Below are 8,731 nucleotides of genomic sequence, written 5' to 3'. Positions count from 1 at the left end.
CGTCAAGTTCTTTCTATATGTAGTAGCTAGCGTCAACCAAGCACGGAGAAAGAGAGGACACTTCTCTCTATTAGCTAGCTAACACAATATGAAACCACTAAGTTAACCCTCACACTAGTGGAAAACGGGCCTTTGGCCTGGACCCTTTAGTCCCGGCCTGCCTCTGGGCCGGGACTAAAGGCCCGGCCACGTCGCCCCAATTCCCAATGCCTCCCTCGAGGCTTTAGTCCCGTCCGTAAGGAGCCTTTAGTCCCGGTTCATGTCCCAAACCGGGACTAAAGGGCCACGTGGTGGGCAGCTCACATGTGCGCCACCTTTAGTCCCGGTTTGTGTCTCAAACCGGGACTAAAGTCGTCTGCCTATATATAGCACAACCCCCTCTCCGCTCTTCCTTGCATTTTTATTGGATGGGGGATTGTGGGTGTGTGCTAGCTCTCCACTTTTTTTGATGCACTAGAGGTGTTTGTTGAAATGTGTGTTAGAGCGATGCCGCTTCTGTTCACCGAACACAACTACGGTATGAGATGCCTGAGCCACGCTTAAACCTCTTCCTCTTTATTTCTACTTATTCTAAAAGGTTAGAAACTATATTTCCTCGTTTAGACCGTGCGGTACTAATTTTTAGGATCGTGATTGTATTTGATATACTGTCGTATAACACAGATGAGCCATCCATGGATGTACGGTGATCGACGCACAGCCGCTTACAGAGAAGGCGTGCATTCTTTTCGAGATGGAGCCGATGCGAACAAGCATGGTGGTGGCTATATGTTTTGTCCATGTGTTGAATGTCGGAATGAGAAGGATCACACTTCCTCAAGAGTCATTCAGAGCCACCTGCTTCGGTCCGGTTTTATGTCGGGCTATAATGTTTGGACCAAGCACGGAGAAAGAGGGGTTATGATGGAAGACGACGATGAAGAAGAACAGAACGTTGATGACAACTACCGATCTATGTTCCCTGAGTATGCTGATACCGCAATGGAAGACAATGAAGAAGAAGATCAGGATGAAGAACGGGAACCAGATGAGCCCGCTGATGATCTTGGCCGGGTCATTTCTGATGCACGGCGAGGTTGCGACACAGAAAAGGAGAGGTTGCAGATCGAGAAGATGTTACAGGACCACAACAAATTGTTGTACCCAACTTGTGAAGATGGCCAGAAGAAGCTGGGTAGCACACTGGAATTGCTGAAGTGGAAGGCAGAGACCGGTGTGACTGACTCGTCATTCGAAAAGTTGCTGGTACTGATGAAGAAGATGCTTCCAAGAAAGAACGAATTGCCCGCCAGCACGTACGAAGCAAAGAAGCTTGTCTGCCCTCTAGGATTAGACGTGCAAAAGATACATGCATGCCCTAATGTCTGAATCCTCTACCGCGGTGAGAAGTACGAGAATATGGATAAATGCCCGGTATGCACTGCATTGCGGTAAAAGATGACCCTGGTGATATTAAGGGCGAGCCACCCAGGAAGAGGGTTCCTGCCAAGGTGATGTGGTATGCTCCTATAATACCACGGTTGAAACATCTGTTCAGAAATAAAGATCATGCGAAGTTGTTGCAATGGCACATTGAAGATCATAGGAAAGACGATAAGTTGAGGCACACCGCTGATGGTCGGCAGTGGAGAAAAATCGAGAGAGAGTTCCCGAGATTTGCAGCTGACGCAAGGAACTTATGGTTAGGTCTGAGTACAGATGACATGAATCCTTTTGGGGAGCAGAGTTGTAGTCACAGCACCTCGCCCGTTACTCTATGTATCTACAACCTTCCTCCTTGGTTGTGCATGAAGCGGAAGTTCATTATGATGCCAGTGCTTATACAAGGTCCAAAGCAACCCGGCAACAATATTGATGTGTACCTAAGGCCATTAGTTGATGAACTTTTACAGCTGTGGGCTGAACCTGGTGTACGTGTGTGGGACGAGAACAAACAAGAGGAATTTGACCTTCGAGCATTGCTTTTCGTAACCATCAATGATTGGCCTGCTCTTAGTAACATTTCAGGACAATCAAACAAGGGATACAATGCATGCACGTACTATTTGGATCAGACAGAAAGTATATATCTCGACAACTGTAGGAAGAATGTGTATCCGTACAATCGTCGTTTTCTTCCGCCCAAGCATCCCTTAAAGAAAAAAAGGCAAGCATTTCAATGGCAAGGTAGAACCCCGGGGGAATCCTGTCATCCGTACTGGTGCTGAAGTATTTGATATGGTCAAAGATTTAAAAGTAATCTTTGGAAAGGGTCCTGGCAGCCAACCTGTTCCTAACGGCCCTGATAAGCGCGTACCCATGTGGAAGAAGAAATCTATATTTTGGGAGCTACCCTACTGGGAAGTCCATGAGGTCCGCTCGGCAATCGACGTGATGCACCTGACGAAGAATCTCTGCGTGAATATTCTAGGCTTCCTGGGCTTGTATGGGAAGTCAAAAGATACACCAGAACAACGGGAGGACCAGGAACGTCATAAAGGAAGAGATGGCATGCATCCAGGGCAGTTTCAAGGGCGTGCCAGCTACGCTCTTACTAAGGAAGAGAAGGAAATCTTCTTTGAAGTCCTGTTCAGTATGAAGGTCCCGACTGGCTTCTCGTCGAATATAAAGGGAATCGTAAATACGAAAGACAAAAAATTCCAAAACCTAAAGTCTCATGACTGCCACGTGCTTATGAGGCAATTGCTTCCGGTTGCATTGAGGGGAATTCTACCAGAAAATGTTCGCCTGACAATTGTGAAGGTATGTGCATTCCTCAATGCAATTTCTCAGAAGGTAATCGATCGAGAAAGTCTATCAGGGTTACAGATTGATGTGGTCCAATGTTTGGTCAGCTTTGAGTTGTTGTTCCCGCCATCCTTCTTCAATATAATGACACACCTCCTAGTTCACCTAGTCGAATAGATTTGAATTCTCGGTCCTGTGTTTCTACACAATATGTTCCCCTTCGAGAGGTTCATGGGAGTCTTAAAGAAATATGTTCGTAACCGTGCTAGGCCAGAAGGAAGCATCTCCAAGGGCTATGGAACAGAGGAGGTCATTGAGTTTTGTGTGGACTTTCTTCCTGACCTTAAGCCGATTGGTGTTCCTGAATCTCGGTATGAGGGTAGGCTGACAGGAAAAGGCACACTAGGAAGGAAAGCAAAAGTATGTATGGACGGGCATTCTTTCTCTCAAGCACACTACACAGTTCTACACAATTCCACCGTGGTGGCTCCGTATATCGTGAGACACAAGAATATTCTACGCTCCGAAAACCCGGGGAAGGCTGACTCTTGGATTAAAGGGGAATACGAGAAGACTTTCGGCAGTTGGTTGCAAACACATCTCATGAATGACGACACCGTTGGAGATGAGCTGTACTGTTTGGCCAGGCCACCATCTTCGACTATATGTACTTTCCAAGGGTATGAGATAAATGGGAATACATTTTACACGGTTGCCCAAGATAAAAAGAGCACCAACCAAAATAGTGGTGTCCGCTTTGATGCAACAGACGAGAATGGGCACTGTTTGGAAACATATTACGGGTACATAGAGGAGATATGGGAACTTGACTATGGACCTACTTTTATGATCCCTTTATTTCGGTGCAAATGGGTGAAGCTGACAGGAGGCGGGGTAGTTGTAGACCAAAAGTACGGCATAACAACAGTGGATCTCAACAATCTTGCGTACATGGACGAACCATTTGTCCTAGTCAATGATGTCGCTCAGGTTTTCTATGTGAAGGACATGTCTACATTAACGAGAAAAAGAAATCAGCAAAAGAAGATATCGTCCGATGAGCCAAAACGCCACATAGTTCTTTCAGGGAAAAGAAACATCGTGGGAGTAGATGACAAGACAGACATGTCAGAAGATTATAATAAGTTTCATGAAATTCCGCCCTTCAAAGTGAAAACTGACCCAAGCATCCTACTGAATGATGAAGATTCTCCATGGCTACGACCCAGAAGAAAACAGAAATAATAGATAGGAATATTGGTGCAATAATATAATAATGTATTAAACCTTTTATGTAATTCATGTATGGAACGTACTAAATTTCAAACACTTTTCATTTTCATAGTATCCATGTAAGAGATGAGTTCTCGTTCGAAACCCTGATACTTCGAGAGAGATTGTCCGTTTTGTACACGAAGTGCATCCAGTTTTTGTCGTAGCCCTCTCAACTTTTTAACACATGCTATGTGGGTGAAATGATGATAGCATGCCAACTTTCAACATTTTCAGAGTTCATTTGTAGTGCTTTTCAATTTCAGGGTCAACTAGCTCAAAAAAAATAAGTAAATGCACGAAATATACCAAATGAAGTCAGAAATTGTTGAAATTTTGTGTTGTGCCTTTGAATGGTGCATTTTGAACACACAAAAAGTATGGAGTTCAAATAATTTTAAAAGAATGAAATCCCTTTGTAAGACATGAGTTCTCGTTCGAAACCCTGATACTTCGAGAGAGATTGTCCGTTTTGTACACGAAGTGCATCCAGTTTTTGTCGTAGCCCTCTCAACTTTTTAACACATGCTATGTGGGTGAAATGATGATAGCATGCCAACTTTCAACATTTTCAAAGTTCATTTGTAGTGCTTTTCAATTTCAGGGTCAACTAGCTCAAAAAAAAGTAAATGCACGAAATATACCAAATGAAGTCAGAAATTGTTGAAATTTTTTGCTGTGCCTTTGAATGGTGAATTTTGAACACACAAAAAGTATGGAGTTCAAATAAGTTCAAAAAAATGAAATCCCTTTGTAAGAGATGAGTTCTCGTTCGAGAGAGATTGTCCGTTTTGTACACGAAGTGCATCCAGTTTTTGTCGTAGCCCTCTCAACTTTTTAACACATGCTATGTGGGTGAAATGATGATAGCATGCGATTCATCTCTATTATGAAATTAAATATATCAAAAAACCATTGCAGAACATATGACCAAATTAATACAAGTTCATCATCACATTAAAGCCAAAGAACAGTAGTGGTCAAATGTTATTATTGCAAAAAATAAATACATAAAGTTCTCTCATAAAACAACATACAACTATGTAAAACATTTAAATGCAACAACAAACGCGATCAAAATCGCAACTAAGGTAACAATTGACCCAACAGCATAATGATACCAAGCCTTTTTATCAATGGCATATTTTCTAATATTCCTAATCTTCAAGCGCATTTCATCCATCTTCAAGCGCATTGCATCCATCTTCAACCGCATAGCATCGATCTTCATCTTGCGATCATCGATGACATCGGCGACATGCAACTCCAGTTCCATATTCTTATCCTCAATTATTTTCAATTTTTTCTTCAAGTATTTGTTTTCTTTTTCAACCAAATTTAACTTCTCGACAAGAATTTTTATGTGGGTTGGAATTTCCGGTTCACATACCTCCTAGATTAAAAAAATATATGTCACATTGGTCGTCATAATTGTCATAAACACTAAATAAAACAAATAGTTATAAAAGATAATATATACCACATCCAAATCATAGACAGGACGAGGCCCGACAGAGGAGGATACCAAAATCATCGCACTATATAATAACAAAAATAATGAAAGTGAGTAATTTATACAAGTATGTATCTAAATCATACAAGTAAGATTTTTTTGATTTTAAAAAGAAGATAAGAACAAGAGGCTCACCACGGCGGTGCTCGCAGTTGGTGCACGGCCAAACCTAGACAAATATTAAGGAAAATGGAGCTTGGAGATCGAGCTTGGAGAGGAGAAAGCTTAAGTAGAGTGACTCAGGCATTTCATGGAACACGTCATGTGCATGAACTAGAGTGGCAAGAGCATGGCATGGTCACACTTCAACAACCAAAAAACAGGGGATATGGTGGGCAGGGGCGAGGGTTTATATAGGCAACACTTTAGTCCCGGTTCTTGCCACGCCTCGGGACTAAAGGCCCCTGCTTCCCTCCTTCTAGTCTGCCGAGAAAGGGTCTTTAGTCCCGGGGCGTGGCCCCACCCGGGACTAAAGACACCCTTTAGTCTCGGTTCTTGCCACGCCCCGGGACTAAAGGCCCCTGCTTCCCGCCTTTTGGTCTTCCCGAAAAAGGGCCTTTAATCCCGGGTCGTGGCACCACCCGGGACTAAAGGGGTATTTAGTCCCGGATCGAGCCCCGAACCGGGACTAAAGATTCACCTGTATAAGAGGGAGTTAGAAAATTTCGAACCCAAATCGTCCATTTTATCTTCTTCTTCCTCTCGTTCTCCTACCCGGCGCGGCAAGCGACGAACTCGACGACGCCGTCAGGCTGCCCGCCGTCCTGCTCGCCGCCGCGTGCCGTCGCCGTCGTCCTGCTCGCCGCCGCCGTCCTCCTCGCCGCGTGCCGTCCTCCTCGTTGCGCGCCGCCGTCCTCCTCGCCGCGCACCGCCGTCCTCCTCGCCGCGCACCGCCGTCCTCCTCGCCGCGCCCCGTCGACACCTCCGGCCGGTAAGCCCCACGCTCCCTCCTCCCCAACACTCCGGCCAGCACAAGCAAAGAAGAAAAAGGAGAAGAAAGGAAGAAAAAGGAGGAGAAAGGAAGAAAAAAGAGAAGAAAAGAAGAAAAAGGAGAAGAAATGAAGAAAAAGGAGAAGAACAGAAGAAAAAGGAGAAGAAAGGAAGAAAAAGGAGAAGAAAAGAAGAAAAAGGAGAAGAAAGGAAGAAAAAAGAGAAGAAAGGAAGAAAAGGAGAAGAAAGGAAGAAAAGGAGAAGAAAGGAAGAAAAAGGAGAAGAAAGGAAGAAAAAGGGAAGGAGAAGAAAAGAAGAAAAAGGAGAAGAAAAGAAGAAAAAGGGGAGAAAGGAAGAAAAAGGAGAAGAAAGGAAGAAAAAGGAGAATAAGAAGAGGAGGAGAAGAAAAGAAGAAAAAGGAGAATAAGAAGAGGAGGAGAGGAGAAGAAGAGGAAAAATAGAAGAAGAGGAGAGGAGAAGTGGTAGAAGAAGAGGAGAAGTAGAAGTAGAATAAGAAGTAGAAGAAGAGGAGAAATAGAAGAAGAGGAAATATTAGTTTAGGGTTACAAGAAGAATAAATATTTTTTTTGTCATTTAATTTTGCTATTGTATAGTGTATATGCTTAAGTGTTAATAGTGTTTCTTAGATTATTGCTTAATTTTGCTATTGTATATGCTTAATTGTTAATAGTTTAATTTTTCTATTGTATATGCTTAAGTGTTAATAATTTATTTTTAGCAAGAAAATTAATAGAACTAGTTTAATTTTGCTATTGTATATGCTTAAGTGTCCGGGACTGGGCTCCGCCCGGCTGGTATTATAGAGTTTAGGTTCTAGCCAAGACCCGTGACTAAAGGTCCTCCTATATAAAACGAGCCTTCGAAGTTTCCAACCCCTCCTATATAGTTTGTTAGTTTATTAGTTAATCAAATGTCCCTTTTTTGCAGAACTATGGATCCACATATCAGGAACCTCGAAGAGGAAGAACTTCTCGAAGATATAATCAAAGACGGCTCCGACGTTGAACCAGCCGAATCTCCGACGTCATATCTAAACGACTCCGGATATGGAATGGAGGTCGAGCGACACAAAGATGAAGCCGATGGGGCAGGAGATAGGTCCAATGACGGAGAAGGTGATAGCTCCACTGATGGAGAAGCCGGTGGAGAAGCCGGTGAAGAAATAATAAAGTCCGGCGAGGTATACATATGAAGTTCGACAATCACTTGTAATATGTGAAAAATATTGGAGATAGCTCTATATTGTATACATATACATTCATTTGACGAATGTTTCTCCCTCTTAGGCCTCCACATCGAGCAAAACTACGAAACGAGGCCCGACTAGAAAGTTGGATGCACGGACGCATTACACCTTTGAGGTGATAATGCCTACGGGCGAACCCAAGCTTCCTAAGAATGTTGCTGACACATTCAAGAAGCAATGCGGAGTTCTCGTTAGGGATCACGTCCCGATCAGCGTTCGGGAGTGGAACAAGCGCAAAGGAGCAGCTGATAGTGACTATGTCGCCGAAAGGTACAAAGTTAATCTTTGGAATGATCTCATGTCACATTTCAACCTGCCAGAATGTGAGAATGAAGACGCCGCAGACAAACTGAGGGCCAAAGTCAAGCAGTGGACTCTAAAGAAGATGGCCGAACTATTCCGTAGCTGGAAGAAGAAGCTATGGAAAAACTATCTGAAGACAAAGAATGTGCCAGTATTCGAGGGGTATCTAGCCAAGCAGGCGAATCACTGGAAGGAATTTCAAGAGTACAGGGAGTCAGAAGATGCCCAGGCATTATCAGAAAAGAACAAGATAAATGCCGACAAGAAGAAATATCACCACAAGCTGGGGGCAGGGGGTTATGAGACTGCCATCCCAAAGTGGGAAAAGAAAGAGCAAGATCTGATAGATAAAGGCATCGTACCTGAACCACTCCGTGATGAGTGGGAATTGAGAGCAAGAAATTGGTTCCTTGCGCATGGTGGGTCGTACGACGAAAAAACAGGGGACCTCATCTGCAATGACAATCTTAGGATACCCAGGGAGAATCGGAAAAGGATAGTGAAAGAAATTAAGGAGGGACAAAGAAAGTTCACTGCAGATAGAGATAAATATTTGCTCACACTGGTCCTCGGCAATGACGAACATGGAGGACGAACGCGAGGCTTCGGTCCATCTTACCCGTGGTGGCTTGGGTTTGCGAGAGACCAAGACACTTACATAAGCCGAGAGAGAGCAAAGAAGCGGCAGCAGGATGAGGAGAATGACAAGTTCAACCAGT

The sequence above is a fragment of the Hordeum vulgare genome, chromosome 3H (genome assembly GCF_904849725.1).
Source record: "Hordeum vulgare subsp. vulgare chromosome 3H, MorexV3_pseudomolecules_assembly, whole genome shotgun sequence".
In the NCBI taxonomy this organism is placed as follows: Eukaryota; Viridiplantae; Streptophyta; class Magnoliopsida; order Poales; family Poaceae; genus Hordeum; species Hordeum vulgare.
The sequence above is the reverse complement of the archived record's forward strand: the minus strand, read 5'-3'. Positions refer to the sequence as shown.